Here is a 17,012-nt window from a genome sequence, read left to right as displayed (position 1 = left end):
TCGACAATCAAAAATAAGACAGCCCAAAAAAAGAAAAATTGTTTTTCGTGATTCGATTATCCGAAGTTTCGATTATCCGAAGTGAAATTTTTCCGAGGCCTTCGGATAATCGAGTCTGGACTGTATTGTTAACTAACTTTTAAAACTTTTCATAAGTTGTTGAAAACTTTTTCATGAGGTTCTTTGAACACTTCTCTACCGAGGTCAGTGTGGTTTCGTACCATTCTGTTTGAATTTAATTTGTATTTTTCATTTTGCAGAAAAAAAAGCTATCAAAGGGGGTATTTTTAAAAGATTGAAAAGAAACAAAGAAATTATTATTTTAAAAATCAATTTATTTACAAACAACTGGCCATGTTGATACAATTTTAAAATCTCCAAAATAATAAAAAAAACTGGTCACGTAACATGTTTGAAAAAATTATAAACTCACGCAAATAACATTTTTAAAATTATTTTGAACTACTGACGTATTCTTCACAATTTCGTTTTCTATCGTTTTTTTGGCCTTTGGTGAAATGTCCCGAACCCTCATTTTTCTTGTCACCCTACTGTCCATACAAAAATGATATCTAAATATTATAGGGGAAATATACCCTTTCTCAGCCTATTTCTATTATCGGCCTATCAGCACTCCATTGTTGATTTATCTGAAAATGTTTTTTTTATAGCGGAAAACAGCATAAGTGATTAGAATTGGTCGAACGGCATAGACTGATTAGAATGGGTATATTTCCCCTAGAATCTGTATCTTGAGAACGGATTTTCATATGAATTAGGTGTCTTGGGTAAAGTTGTGCGTATAGGACAAGGACAATTCTTGATAAAAAGGGACTCTCTAAAAAGAAGTACTCTTTTTACAAAAATCGACTTGCACAAAAACATTATTTTTTGGGATAAAAAAAGACAACTTATGAGCTGTAACTTAGAAAAACGGTTAACAAAATTCACTTCATTTTTAGATGCAAAATCGAACTTGAAACCAAAAAGTACTTGATAGAAATTTTGATTCAGTTTACCTTTTTCGATGTAAATCTTCTTAAGGGTGCACAGCAACCAAGAAAGTTTTTGTCTTCTTTTTCCAAAATTATTAAAATTACGAACCCAATCCTGAAAAAAACTGATTGTAAAAAAGTCAAACTTTGCTGTAAATTACCTTGTAGACAGTGCTGTAGGGGATGAATATAAAATCATATTGATAGTTCCCGTATGTTTTTGCGATTCCGTTTTTGAAAATACTTACTTTTTCTGTCATTCGTTGGTGAAGAAATGGTCTACTTGTTAAATCCAAAAATAAGAAAATTCACTTATATTGAAAGGTAATTCTTTTCAAACCACCAATTTCGATCATCCATTCATGTTCAGGTTTTAAAATCTGACTAAATCTGATCTAGAGATTGCCATGTGGAGATCTCTTCCCCTGGAAATTAACTCACATTCAACCGAATATATTTTCCACCAGAATCTCCAACGAAAAATCTAAACCAGCTTAACACTGGAACGCCCAACGCATGTCCAACTTACACGGACGCCCAAGCCTCCCAAAAAAGTTGGAACGGTAACTTCAACTCGCTGGTTCTCGGGCATAACTCAACCAATCGGGACGATTCTTGTTTCCAGTAATTTGTAAGAATGTCTAGATGATCCTAGAACTTTGCAGAACTTAATTTGATCAAATCTGTAATTTCTGCGACCGAAAACATCGTTCCACCTTTTTTCAAAACGACTGCCTCCGCGGAATTTTTGGCGAATTTTTTTTTGTACGCGAAAAAAAAAGTTGGAACGATGTTTTTAGTCGCAAAAATTACAGATTTGATCAAATTAAGTTCTGCAAAAATCTAGAATCATCCAGACATCCTAACAAATCACTGGAAAGAAGAATCATCTTGATTGGTTGAGTTATGCCCGAGATCCGTTGAGTTGAAGTTACCGTTCCAACTTTTTTGGAGCCTTGGGCGTTGGAATGTTAAACAACACAACCGAAAATGGGCAACTGGAGTATTAAACCTTTCCCAGAGGTGGTCCAGGACGGGTGGTTGGCGAAAAAAGCTCTCGTAAATCACTTACTCTCATGCACACACACACACATACGCTCCCACTCACACATGTTCGCTCTGCACACTCTTTTAGCAGCCGTTTGGAAAATTTTGCGCTAATGAATATGTATATAAATGCCCCCGTCGTCGTTGGTCGGTTCCAGGAACTTTTGCCGAAAGCTCGAAACCCATGTGCTGGCCAGACACACTCGGCCCCAGCATCCACCACACAAGCTAAAACAGGCTCAAACTAACCAACCAACACGCGGAGTACAACGTATGGTTTGCTCCTTTTATAATGTTGTGGATTGTGGTTAACCCTTAAAGATACCTTTGTTTTTGATGTTTTTAAATCAAGATTTTTTTTAAATTGTTTTTCAATCGAAAAAAGCAAAAAAAAATTCAGAAAAAAAGTGGACACTTGAAGCCAAAGGATAGCAAAAATGGCAACCCTGCTAACCATGGTACGATTCTGCTAAAAATGGATGCTGAAACTTGAAATATGTGAATTAAGCAGCAGCTTGAATTTCTGTCCAAAATTAGAGAAGCAATCTGGGCTGTTGTGGTGCTGGAATACTCTCTTTCAATGTAAGAGCACACAATATTCTTGTGCTTCTGACTTTTATGTTCGCTGGAAACAGTCGAGGCCATTACAGCGAAATTGTGTACGAATTGGGACTTTCACTGAGCGGTTTTTATTGCAAGCTCAGCAAGTTGCTGCAGAATATTTTTGGTTTGTTTTTTTTTGACATGTCAGATTTTTTAATTTAACGTTTTCAACTTTTAATAAAAGTAAATTATTTTACAATTTATTCCGTTAACTTTTGAAAACATTTTTTTTGTTAAATCGGCAACACTGCTCAACAGTTTTGACATTTTTTGAATAATCATCCTGCTCAAATTCGATTAAATTTTTGACTTGGATTACTATTTGATTTCACAGCTTCTCATAATCTTTCAAGCTTTTCTAAAAAAATCTGCCATTCAAGAAGCTTGTTGCTCCACGCCCAGGTCGGGCAATATCTCACCAGTTGAAGTCGACTAGAGCAAAAAAAAAGAAGGTCGTCGAACAAGTGCAAAACGTATAAAAGAAATCTACGTCATTCATATTTTATTTTCAAACGCTTAAATTATGCAAATAAAAGGCCCACACTCTCCGGGAAGGACAAGAAACAGAATGACACGCGATGATGGAAGTTGAGGCCGCCGAATGACACAAAATGTGTGTGCACGTTTCGTGTCGCGGCGCTTTCAGGGCTGGGACACAAACTTAGCGTCCCGAGGAAAGCCACGGCTTCGAATGTCGTTATCATATAAATTGGATCCACGAAGGAAGCGAGCGAGCACTTGACAGCGAGGCGATTGTTCTGTCCTGCTCGCTCTGGTGGGCTTTTAGGGAACTGTTTTTTTTTCTTCCGTCAAAAACACTGAGTTTTTTTTTAACATTAATTAGAATAAACTTCTCACAAAAAATTTTCTTTTTAATCTTAATTTTCATAAAATTGCAAATGCATGTCGAAATTTTAGAAAATACATTCAAAATTTTCAGTGTTGTTTGATGTACAGCTCGCATAACCCGAAATTGTTGTTATTGTTTATACCTTGTGTTTGCGACATCAACGTTCAAATTTAAACAGCAAAATTAAAACGGAATGTCAATAGTGAAGCAAGCATTGACATTTACACAGAAATAGAGCAGAAAAAATTTACATCAAATATTTACAGCTAAATAATTATAATTTTATTATCTGTTGCAGTGTCTACAAATCATTCCGAAATAAGTTTAATTGTGTTTGTCACAGGTTTTATCATTAAACTGAGGTTATACAATTTGCCTGAAAATACATTTCAAATGTATGGATTATCAGTAAAAAGCGTAAAATGTTGATTTTTGCTTCAGGCCTTTTCCATGTTTAAAAGTTTTTGTCTCTCAGTTCTGATCGGATTTAAGTTATCCTGCAATACAATATTTTGAGTAATCTTATCCATCAAAAATCAATCCCAAGCTCGCAAAAATCTATTTTTTTAAAAAAGGCTTTCTAGGCGCAGTGAAAAAAATATAATTTAACCCAATAATGACGAACTTTTCGTCACAGTGTCCTGATGCAAACAATGATGGAGCTCGAGCTGTCACGGCCCTGTGAAATATGTTGGCTGACATATCGGACGGTCAGTCAAAAAAACTAGCCAGAAGTCGAAAAACTTTTGCTAGAAAGAGATAGCAAATCTGATTCAAACAAACACCCAGCTGCCATGTAAACATACTTTGAATGTGTTGGTAAATTTCTGAATAGAAAGCCTTATTTAATTTGGATCAAGTCCAGAGTTATTTTTTGAAAAGGTCCTATAAGCTATTGACTTTCATATGTTAATAGGACCAAATAAAAAAAGTCGAGAAGTGATCCAATACAAATATCAAGTGGTCCATACAAATTATAAAATATAAAATATTGTCAGCTGTCCATACAAGAATGCTATCAAAACATTTGAAAAGGTTCCTTGATAACACTCTGAAAAAAAAATACCAATAATTTACCACTAAATTACCACTTTTTCAAAAAGAACATTTCTGGATATGTTCTATGTCCACTAATTTGACAACTGGTTGACGCTGACGTTTGGATGCTTTATAATATAAATGCGGTCGAATTATTGAGCACTTGAATTAGCTGACATAAGTAGCAAACTTTGATTTTGCAAAATTTAAATTGTTTGTATTTTTTAATCCGACTGAATCTGTTTTGGTGCCTATGTCCAAAGAAGCCATTTTGCATCATTTGTTTGTCCATATAATTGTCCATACAAATTTGGCAGCTGTCCATACAAAAATGATTTATGAAAATTCAAAAATCAGTATCTTTTGAAGGATTTTTTTATCGATTTGGTGTCTTCGGCAAAGTTGAAGGTTTATAAGGTTTACAATGAACAAAAACGATACACGGTACATTTTGTTTAATGATTTTTAATTTCACTTTTTGTCACTAAAACTTGATTTGCAAAAAGGACACTATTTTTATTTTTTTTATTTTCTGTAATGTTTGAGGGGACATCAAATGCCAGCTTTTCAAATATTTACAGTACGGGCAAAAAATCTTTGAATTTAATGAATTTTTGAATCAAAACTGATGAAACAAATTTCAACTTCATTTTTCAATGTAAAATCGAATTTGTAATCAAAAAGTACTTAAGTGAAATTTTGATAAAATGCACCGTTTTAAAGTAAGAGCCATTTTTAGGTAACTTTTTTGAAAATAGTCGCAGTTATTCATTTTTTTAAATTAGTGCTTATGTTTGCCACCCTTTGAAAAAAATATTTTGGAAATGCTGAAAAAATTCTCTATATTTTGCTTTTTTGAACTTTGTTGATACAACCCCTTGCTGAGATATTGCCATGCAAAGATTTTTAAAAAGAGGAAAATTGATCTCACCCAAACAATCCACCATTTTCTTATGTCGATATCTCAGCAACTAAAAGTCCGATTTTCAATGTTAAAATATGAAAAATTCGTGGTATTTTCCGATCTTTTCAAAAACAATAATAACATTTTTTTTAAAGACAAACATTTCAAAAGAGCCAAACATTCAATATTACGCCCTTTTGAAATGACAGTCTTGATTACATTTTTTTAAATATCAAAATTTCACTTAAGTACTTTTTGATTGCAAATTCAGTTTTACATTGTGACCAATACTTCGATTTTTTTTAAATCAGTTTTGATTCAAAAATTCATAACTCGGTCAAAGATTTTTTGCCCGATCTGAAAATTTCTGAAAAGTTGGCATTTGATGTCCCCTAAAACATATCAGAAAAAAAAATGCAAATCAAGTTTTAGTGACAAAAAGTGAAATTTAAAATCATTAAAAAAAATCTACTGTGTATCATTTTTTTTCAGTGTAGTCCTTATCCATACCTACAACTTTGCCAAAGACACCAAATCGATCAAAAAATCCTTCAAAAGATACAGATTTTTGAATTTTCATGTGTCATTGACAAACTAATGATGCAAAATGGCTTCTTTGGGCATACCGAAGGCACCAAAAAAGTTTCAGGCGAATAGAATCATAATCCTTGAAAAAATAAATAAATTGATTTCAAGCTTCTTCGTGCAAAAATATTTTTTTTTTTATAATAAATAAGGTCGTTGCAAATAATTTTTAAAGTTGATTTCACCCTTTTTTCCATTCCTAAATTTAGTGGAAAACAAAAAGCTTTCCAAAAAACTTAAAAAAATAAATGGAATTTTAAGTGTGATCAACGGAAAACACTCAAAAATACATTTTAATTTAGCATATTTGGATTCGATCAAAATATGTCTACTGCTACAAATTGTAATTTCCATTGAATGTTTTGTAAAATAGATTGAAAACTATTTAGAAAACATTGCAACATTGCATTTTAAATCAAGTAAAGGCTTTTAAATCTCTTTAAAAAAATATTTTGGGATCACAGATCGGAAAAATAACGTAAAACTGTGAGATTTTTTTTTTCAAAGATTCATTGATATTTTGCAAACTTAGGACAGCAGCATGTGATACTATGACACTGTGATACTTTTTGTTTTTTTTTTTTTTAATTGGGCCTAAAACCTGAAATATATTTATTTTGCCGCAAAACATAACTAAAACTTCTTAAATGAAAGTTTCTTTTTTTGGTTGACCGATAGATTTGGAATTGTGTTTTACTTTCAAAAAATCAAGCATCTTTCCTTCTATTTATTTGGTTTTTCAACTCACACAAAGAAAAAGCGTCTCGTCGACTTTTCCATTATTATCCTCCACACAAAAACAGCCGCTGCTGAAGGTCACATTCTGTCACTTTCCATCCGAGTCACGGAGTATCATCGTTACCACACGTGGGCTGCACGATGAAACCGAGAGTTTCCACGTGCGGCACACAATTTTCCTTCTTTTTCCGTCATTTATATTTTTTTTGCTTGCCTTGTTCACAAATGAAGGTGCAGCCGAAAAAATGGACAGAGAGAGAGAGCGAATGAAAAAATCGTTGCGTGGGTGTATATTTTTCATATTTTAGGGTGAAAAGCTACCTTGGCAGAGGAGATTTGACTGCAGGGAAAAGTGTAACGTGATGCTTTATTTTTGGAGCCAGCAGGAGGGTAATTTTAATCAGTCAGACCTTTCAGGACGTGGCAAACATTTTTGGAGATGATTTTGTTGAATGAAGATGACAGTTTTTATGGAAAATCTTTTTTTATTAGCAATAACTATGAAAAGAATTAAAATTGAATCAGCAAAAGAGTTCTAAATGGAATCTTACTACTGCTCGAATTCCCTCCATTACACGGTATCAGGAGAGCTCTTCGAAACGGAGAAGATTTAGTCCCTGATGGATGCAGACAGGTGTTTTCAGGGCTAGAAGATTACCGGCGATGAAACACAAGCTGCATACCTGGGGCACGATAAAAGCTCGAGCTTTCTTCTCCACTTTCAGCGAAAACTTCCAGCCAGAACAGAACTGGAGGAAAACTTTTCATCCTACTCCGTCTTCTTCTTTTTTGCTTAGTTGGAAACGAAGCGGATTAAGTCTCCGAGGAACTTGAGTGGATACGAAATGGAAACGGGTTTGGGAGGGGGTGGGGTGGAATTTCAGGAAATTGGTGTGTAGTTCCATGTAAACGTCAGCCCGAACGGAATCTACTTCATTCCTCGATGGCAAACCCCGTTAGAAAGATAAATTGCTCTGACTTCAGGAAAGCAAGGTGTGTACGTAGGTGGTGCACCGAACTAGCTTAATGTTTGGGGGTTGGGTTTGATTTTTGGTGATTTGGAAAGGGAGTTTTACTGGGTTTCGATTTTTGGAAAGATCAATGGAATTTATATGATTCTTTAATTTTTCCAACTTTTGTCGGATTTTCTTTTAAATTGAAAATGTTATAAACACAGAATATTGATAAATTTGTTACGCATAAAATTGAAGTTTTGAACTTTCTCAATCACTCAGCTGCTCATATAAAATTTGTATCTTGAGATCGGAATTTCTGATCAATCCGGTGTATTCGGCACAGTTGTAAGTAAAGGTAAGGACACTTTGAATTTATTTTGGAATATTTTACAACTGGTAAAGTTCGACTCAACATTATTATTTTTAAAACATGTAGTGGGTAGAGCACACAAAGTGCAACTTCTTATGTTGAATTCAACTTTGATAGTCATAATTTCCTTGTTAAAATCAAATTTCAAATGCATTTCGTTTTCCTATTCGAAATTATAATCATTGAGAAAATTATGACACTTTGAGAATATTAAAACTATGGTTTTCATCACAACTAATAATAGTCAAGTAACTTTTAAAACTCTTCAAAAGTTTTAAGAGAACATCTTCTTGAAGTACTTTGAACACTTCTCTAACAGGGTCCGTACGTATTTAAGTTGTTCTCTTCACTTTGCAGAAAAATCTCAAACCTATCAATGTCACCCCGGTTTACAGTACCCATTTTTAAAATTTTACATTTACTATTAGGCCGTTGCAAATATTTTTCAAAGTAAGTGTCGCTCCCCGTCCCCTTCAATATTAGCTCAAATATCAGGCGCTGCTAGCAACTGAAAACAATTTCTAATGCATTTTAAATGCACTATTCACGTATGATTGTAAAACAACTGTACTCATGTATAATGCATTTCACAACACTTTTTCATATAACTTTTGAAACCATAACAAGTAATTTAAATTTTTCCTTTTTTTATCCCCCCTCTCCTTGACTTTGGCTATAGGCAAGGGACATAAACTTAAAAAAATATTTGCAACGGCCACACTGTCCATGTTCAAGCAAGCTGAGAAAAATGCATTTGAAGTTTGTCCCACACATAAGGCTACGTGTTAATTTTCCGCAAAAAACTGGATTTTCTGATTTTTGGAACAATATACTGGATGTTTATGTTTTTACATTTATGCGATCAGGGGGAGCTTACTTTTTTAAACCAAAAAGTCAGTTTGAGCGAAATCCCTTTTTGGATCATTTGAATTTTTCCTGATGTTTTAAATGATCGAAAAACACAACACCCAGCAAGACCAAAAATGATGTGGCATTTGTTTAAATAATATTTTTCAAAAACTTGGATTTTAATGTCATTGCAAATATATTTCAAATTTTCTGTTGATCCATCTATCCATTTTTATTTTTCATCTCTATAAATCGGGGGGCAAACACATTTTTTTTTGCTGAAATCATCAAAATTACAATGGAAATAGTTGTGCAATCTTCTAAAAACAATTCAAAGAGTAATTCCCTGTGTTGAATCATTTGAAACATTTTTAATATGATTGAAACAGTTTAAAATATTTTGATTTTTTTTTTAATTTCAGTGAAGAGTATCGCATTTTTTAATTTTTGCGCAGAAACATTTTTTTCGTTGAAACTCAGGTTTTTTTTTAGCTAATGCTTGCTAAACAACTGAACTGTTGTATATTGGTATAATGCAAGACTTTTTTCATGAAAAAATAAATCTATGGCTGAAAATATATTTTTTATTTTATTTTTTTTTAAATTGTTGTCCCTGTTCGACATTGTAAAGAGTCAAGGGAAATAAACTTAAAAAACAACATGTTTTCCCATAAATTCTGAAAATGTGTCTAAACATTTTTAAGATTGGACCTCTGGTTTCTGAAATCAGCAACAAAAATAAAAATAAACAGGAAAAATTAGTAATTTAAGTGTAATCAAAGTGCTTAAAACGAAAAAAAGATTTTTTTTCTTTAAGGGTGATTTGATAGTCTCTGACTTATGGCGGTTTGAAAAGCAAAATATATAAAAAAAAATTAATGGTCCTATTTAAAAAAAACTAAATTTTTCTTGTCTCTCTTCTTTTAGTGGCTGTCTCTCAGCAAACAGTAGTTAAAACTTCATTTTCATCTAATCTAATCTAATCTAACACAAACGCAGCCAGTCCGATGAAAGCATGCTGGAAAGTCTTGTGATAAGATTACGCCCCAAGCACTTTTCTTGTCATTATTAATAATTGTAGTACATCCGAGAACACCCGAAAATGCATTACAAAAATTAAAGCGGCCAGCCCTACTGCGTTGTGTTTACCGCAGAGAGGATTCTGTGAACGGATCACATTTCACAGAATCTACAGGGGAGGAGGGATGCGTGGACATACCGTACCAAACGCTCCGGTTTATTTTTGCATTATTGTTGTGAAAGTTGTGTTTAGTGTAATAGTGTATAATAAAAATGTAATATTGTAAATAAACATAATCAATGGCATCATTATATCTCGATTAAATTTTCAAAAGGCCCTATCTGCATAGGAAACCCATGAGGGATAGGTTGTTTTGAAAATTTAATCTAGATATATAGTAATTTACCTTCATTACCAGCTGAAAAATAATAAATTATTAATTGAAATAAGGCATAGCATACAGCACAGCAGTTAAAGAAATGAAGAGATTGTAAGAAAGTTTTATCTAGGATTTCGATAGTTTGAAAAGATAGTAGAGAAAAGAAGGATAAACGGAATTTAAAAATGTGGGAAACATAATGAAACATTTAAGATATTTGGTATTCTTTGAAAAGGATACAATCTGGAAGCACTGTTGGTCAAGTTCTCAAGACGATGAACGTTAGGCAACGCTGAGAGGGGGAACTTCTTGAGCTCTTCCCTCGCATAATAAACAGTGCTGATCGTCGGTTTTAGCAGCTCAAGAAAAACACCTTTGTACACTACAAACAAACACTGGGGTACTGTCCGACTGAAGCTCATGAAATATTAAGAACGAAGAAGAGGAGGAGGTTGAGGCAGACGAAAGGGAGAGGGCTTTTTTTCTTATCAACTCAGAGGCTCACAGAAATTTTTAAAACTTAGTCAAGAAAATGTATTGTTAAATGACCGCAAACCACAAATTCAATAGCAAAATTGTTGCATATTCAAGAGATATTTTTTTTAAAGGCAAAAGCTCCTGGCAGAATACACAAAGTAGGATCTGCGCGTCAGCGGTTATTCTTTACCTTCTTTACTCACCTCTTGCCCTTCCCATCCTTCCCCTCTCCCACGTTAAGCTTCACCTCAATAAAAACAAAAAAAGAACGCTCTCACCCGTGCTCTCACCCGAAAAAAAGAGTTGCTTGCTGTTGTGTTGCTGATCGGCTCTTGCTGCTTGCTCTTCGTCGATTCCTTCACTCGTTACCAAACGTCAAACACCCGCTCACACACTCGCGACGGTAACTCTCGCGCTGACTTTCTCTTCATCAACACTTTTGAAGCCCGACTCCATCATGGCCTGTCTCGGGCGACAAATTTGGTCATCAAAAAACCAAATTTACATCACGGATACAATTAAAATCAAGAAAACTGCACAATCCTCTAAAAGCGCACATTAAAAAGGACTCTCTAGCACTATTTTCAACCCGGAAAAACAAAGAATTCGCGAGAAAATCGGGGTCATAATCGGAACAACAGCGCGACGCGTCACTTGCTTTTCGAATCATCGCTCTCACGTAGTTAAAACTTCATTTTCAAACCTCAAACTTAAGATGAATTTATCTCGAAAACGATGCACGTTATCAAAATTCAGCAAAAGTACTTTTCAAATCAAATTTTAATAAAAAAATAAGAAAAAAGATAGTGAGCATTTGTTTATGATTCGATTATCCGAAGTCCCATACAAATCTCGGATAATCGAACTTTGGATAATCGAGTTTGTACTGCTTAAAACTAAAAAAATAATGTCCTTTTCAAATGTTCTGTTAACTTTTTGTGTATTTTTGAACATCTTTAATACATGGTGATTTGAATTTGAATTGAATTTAAAAGATTTGAATGTTGAGCAGGGTGACAAGAAAAATTGAAAATTTTGGAAAATCTCAAGAGATACCAATTTTGAGCCAAATCGGTTAAGGTTAAGATCAACTTGAATCGTTTTGCACCCTTGCGCAAAGGGTGGGAATTGAATTTCCTACAAGAATCTCACACTTGAACCATTTTGGGCGAGACCAGCGCCACCTGGCAGAAAAATACTGAAAAGATGTTTTTCTACATACATTTTCGCGATTTCTCCCATATAAACTTCAACGTAAAAAAGCGACCCTTTAACCTTAACCGATTTGGCTCAAAATTGGCACAGTTACTTATTATTGCCTAAAGAATCGAGTCAGAGGGTATCCCTGATGTGATTTTTTATTGTCACCCTAATGTTTAGGCTGTTTTAGGAAATCTAATCTAATCTAATCTAATCTAACCCTAGCGCAGCCAGTCTTTTGAGGGCATCCTGGAAAATGCCTTAGGTTGATTAACGCCTAGCATCCTCTTGTCATTATTAACATTTGCAGTGCCCCATTGCAATAGATTGCATTGAAACATCACAAAACGTTAAAGCGGCCAGGCCAACTGCGTAAAGTTAACCGCAAAGATGATTCGTTGAAGTGGATTGAGTTTGAGCACGAATGTTCAAACCACAATACATTTCTGAATCTACAGGGGAGGAAGAAACGTGGGGATCCCCCGCTCACGTTCCTGTTTATTAAAGCAATGAATCGTTGGGAGCACCATGCTAAGAAGTTTTGGTGCTCCGGGACCCTCTTGGATGGGACATCGTATTTCCACAAATGCCCTGGACACTATTTGCCGTGGTTATAGCGCCACAACTCGCTCAATGTTTAGGCTGTTTTAGGAAATTAGCAAAAAACCATTATTTTTCCTGTTTCTGTTTCTTTTTGTGACTGTATATCTCAGCTCAGCAAACAGCAGTTAAAATTACTTAAATTTTTAAACAATGTTACCAATATAAAAATTTCTGAAAATTCACAATTTTCGCAGAAATAAAATTTTAGGTGGATTTATCTCGGAAACGCCGTACTTTGTCAAAACTTATAGAAAGTATGTTGAAAATCAAATTTTACATCAAAACTTGAAATAAAATTTCGTTTTGTTCATGTTTTCGAAATTTCATAAAATTGTTAATAAAAATGCCAATATTTTTAAAAAATCTTTTTATTTGCTTAAATTGATTTTTGGAGTGAACCTATTTTTTTTAAAGAGTGTACTTTCGTTTTCTCGAATTGTCGTTGCTTGTACCTACAATCTTGTCGAAGATACTAAATTGATCAGAAATTCCGACCTTAAGATTCAGCCTTTAAATAATATTTTCTCTTCTATTTCCAGACCTGTGGAGTTATATCGACAGTTAAATCTAAGAAAGGTTAGTGAGCATGTATTTTGATTAAATTTTAATTAGCTTCTTTAGAAGTAATTACAGAACTAAGCTCTTTCCTCTTAAAAAAAAGAGTTTTTCACTTCAAAAACAAAACACCACAAACAACTCCTCATTCCCATAAGCAAAGCACATTGACCGTGGTTGGGCAAGAAATCCACTTTCCGCATATTTTCCAGCTTTGCCCTTCGTCCGGAACCACAGAAAATCCGGGCCCCATCGCGAAGTCCAATGCAATTTCCGGACCAAGCCCACCACCACCACCCGTGGGTCTGGCCACACTGACAGCTAAGCCCTTCGGTTGAGTTTTTTTTTCGCTCCCATTTTTCCGAGGCATGATAAACGTCTAGTGCAAAATCCAATGTGCAAATATCTTAAGCTATCTAAGCTGCTGAAAATATTTTTGCACACACACAAACACACGAACGCACACACGTGTTCAAATATCCGGGCTCGCTTTCGGTTTCGGTGGACCCGTCGGCCTTTTCTGGCGTAAAAGCTTAGGCGGAAAAAAATGTAGACAATAGGGCATAGTGGGGGAAATTGAGTGAAATTTGGTCACTATTTTAGTTTTTTTTTGGTTGGTTTTTGTATTTCTGGTTAATATTTGAATTTAAACTTGATTTCGAGCCGACAAAAAAAAATCCCAACATTTTCCAACAATTCCAATCGCAGAAAGAGGGTGGGGCTGTTTGGGGATTGCTCTACTGTAAGCCGCAAAGCAAAAGGATTTCGGTCGGTTGTACATGATCTGATGAGGCCGAGAAAAATGGAAGATAAGACACAGAGCTCAGAGCTTGAGGCTGGACCCCGGAAGGGAGTGATGGAAAGGGGGAGGGGATTTGCGGTTACATGGCCGTTCCGAAATGACTTCCTTCATTTAATCAACCCAACGGAAGGGGAAATCCCGAAAGAATGAAAGAAAGAAAAAACACAGAAAAACTGGTGGCTACAAATTACAACCGCATCGACTTGTTTGAAAGCTTGTGGTTTTTAGAGGGTGCTTTCAAGGGAGGGGAAGCAGATTTATTTTATCGATTGTTGTAAAGAAATAATAAAAATGTCGAAAACTTAAAATAGTATGGAGCTAAACACTTAGATTAAAGGTCAAAAAAGTTAGTTTTCATCAATTTGAAAATTGAAATTATTTATTAAAGTAAAAGTCAAATATATTTTCATATAATTGTTTTCAAACAATGTGTGTAAGTTAAAATATATTTGTTATAATTAGTGCAAGATGTCTAAAAAACAGTGCCGCCATCTCTTCAAATATGATAAAGTCACAGACAAACAGACGTAAAACGCTTTAAAGTTCCGTCAATCAGCAATTGGGTACTAAAGCCCTATGTCAATGTTTATGTACAACGGTAAAAAACACGATTAAAAACCATTTCTGATCACTATTTTTTAATTTTATTGCAAATAAATAAATTGACAAGACAACATTTTTTCGATGGATCAAATATAGTCCCCTTGGAAGGAGTCAAGTAGGAGCTTTTCTGTCAAGAAGGGCCGTGAAGTAAATTTTTAAGAATTGAATTAAAAATCCATTTTAAATCCATTGCAGTCGTTCAAAGGGTCATTGTACTCGGAAAAATAAGCTTTATCGTTGTGAACAATAATATCACAAATTTAAGCTTAATTTTAGGACCCAATTAAACGCTCAATTTGAATTACCAGATACTCACCACGACTATTTTGAATTCACCTTCGGGACCATCCATAAACCACGTGGACACTTTTTTGGGAATCTTTTACCCCCCCCCCCCCCTTCGTGGACAATTGTCCATACAAAAAAAATCTTTTTTGAATGGATCGTGGACAATCGCGATACCACCCCCCCCCCCCCCTAAAGTGTCCACGTGGTTTATGGATGGTCCCTTCGCTAACTTACACGCGTTTGACAGTTGTATGAAACTGTATGCACTCACACCTTACAATACTATGAGCGATGCGCACGATTACAATTTGATTGAGTAGAAAAAGATCGATGGATTTTTAAAAGAAATGTTCAAAGATTTCCTTTTGTTTGTCTGTGATCAAACTATTGAGCAATTTTCAACGAAATCTTTTTATTTTTTTAATTTTGTATTGTTTAATCCGGCTTAAACTTTTTTGGTGTCCTTGGTATGCCCATTTTGCATCATTAGTTATATCAATATAATTTTCCATACAAATTTGGCAGCTGTCCATACACCATTTTTTAATGAAAATTTCAAAATTTTGTATCTTTTGAAGGAATTTTTTGATCGATTTGGTGTCTTCGGCAAAGTTGTAGGTACAGTGTAATGACTACACTGAAAAAAAATGATACACGGTAATTTTTTTTTGGTAATTCTTAATTTTTTTTCTGATATATTTTAGGGGACATCAAATGCCAACTTTACAGAATTTTCCAGAATAGGCCAAAAATCTTTGTTCTAGTTATGAATTTTTGAATCAATAATGATTGTTTAAAAAAATCTAAATATTGGTTGCAAATTTTTTTCAATTTTATTTTTTGATGTTAAAATCGAATTTTCAATCAAAAACTAACCTAATCCACCTATGTGAGTGGTTTGGACACACATTTCAGCTATTTTTAGATCCAAAAAAAAAACACAGATATAACTTATGTGGTAATAACTCGAGGCAAGGTTGCCAGATCTTCAATGTTTTGGACTCATTGGAAAGGCCTTTCAATTACCTAACCAACGATGGGTCGGATGATGGATCCGGACATAGTTTACATACATTTAAGTGAGATCCGGCTTCAAAATTGTACATAAATATCACTTAAGTGTTCATAACTCGAGACAGGGTTGCCAGATCTTCAATGTTTTGGACTCATTGGAAAGGCCTTTTAATTACCTAACCAACGATGGGTCGGATGATGGATCCGGACATAGTTTACATACATTTAAGTGAGATCCGGCTTCAAAAAAGTACATAAATATCACTTAAGTGGTCATAACTCGAGACAGGGTTTCCAGATCTTCAATGTTTTAGACTCATTGGAAAGGCCTTTCAATTACCTAACCAACGATGGGTCGGATGATGGATCCGGACATAGTTTACGTACATTTAAGTGAGATCCGGCTTCAAAATTGTACATAAATATCACTTAAGTGGTCATAACTCGAGACAGGATTGCCAGATCTTCAATGTTGTGGACTCATTGGAAAGGCCTTTCAATTACCTAACCAACGATTGGTCGGATGATGGATCCGCACATAGTTTACATACATTTAAGTGAGATCCGGCTTCAAAAAAGTACATAAATATCAGTTAAGTGATCATAAATCGAGACAGGGTTGCCAGATCTTCAATGTTTTGGACTCTTTGGAAAGGCCTCTTAATTGCCTAACCAACGATGGGTCGGATGATGGTTCCGGACATAGTTTACGCACATTTAAGTGAGATCCGGCTTCAAAATTGTACATAAATATCACTTAAGTGGCCATATCTCGAGACAGGGTTGCCAGATCTTCAATGTTTTGGACTCTTTGGAAGGCCTCTCAATTACCTAACCAACGATGGGTCGGATGATGGATCCGGACATAGTTTACGTACATTTAAGTGAGATCCGGCTTCAAAATTGTACATAAATATCACTTAAGTGGTCATAACTCGAGACAGGATTGCCAGATCTTCAATGTTGTGGACTCATTGGAAAGGCCTTTCAATTACCTAACCAACGATTGGTCGGATGATGGATCCGCACATAGTTTACATACATTTAAGTGAGATCCGGCTTCAAAAAAGTACATAAATATCACTTAAGTGGTGATAACTCGAGACAGGGTTGCCAGACCAACCAACGATGGGTC

General features: G+C 34.8%; 1 protein-coding gene across 2 annotated transcripts in view; it reads left to right on the top strand.

Annotated features, from left to right (window-relative positions):
* Positions 1-17,012, top strand: part of LOC120431687 (uncharacterized) — a 269,709-nt gene that overhangs the window by 15,145 nt on the left and 237,552 nt on the right. The window contains exon 2 of one of the 2 annotated variants that reach the window (XM_052706780.1): positions 13,155-13,191. The exons of the other annotated variant lie outside the window; for it this stretch is intronic. The gene's annotated coding sequence lies outside the window, so the exon portion shown is untranslated. The remainder of the gene's footprint in view (positions 1-13,154; positions 13,192-17,012) is intronic. 2 annotated transcript variants of the gene reach the window in all.

The sequence above is a fragment of the Culex pipiens genome, chromosome 1 (genome assembly GCF_016801865.2).
Source record: "Culex pipiens pallens isolate TS chromosome 1, TS_CPP_V2, whole genome shotgun sequence".
Taxonomy (NCBI): Eukaryota; Metazoa; Arthropoda; class Insecta; order Diptera; family Culicidae; genus Culex; species Culex pipiens.
Note: the sequence above shows the minus strand (reverse complement) of the source record. Positions and strands in the feature narration are given on the sequence as shown.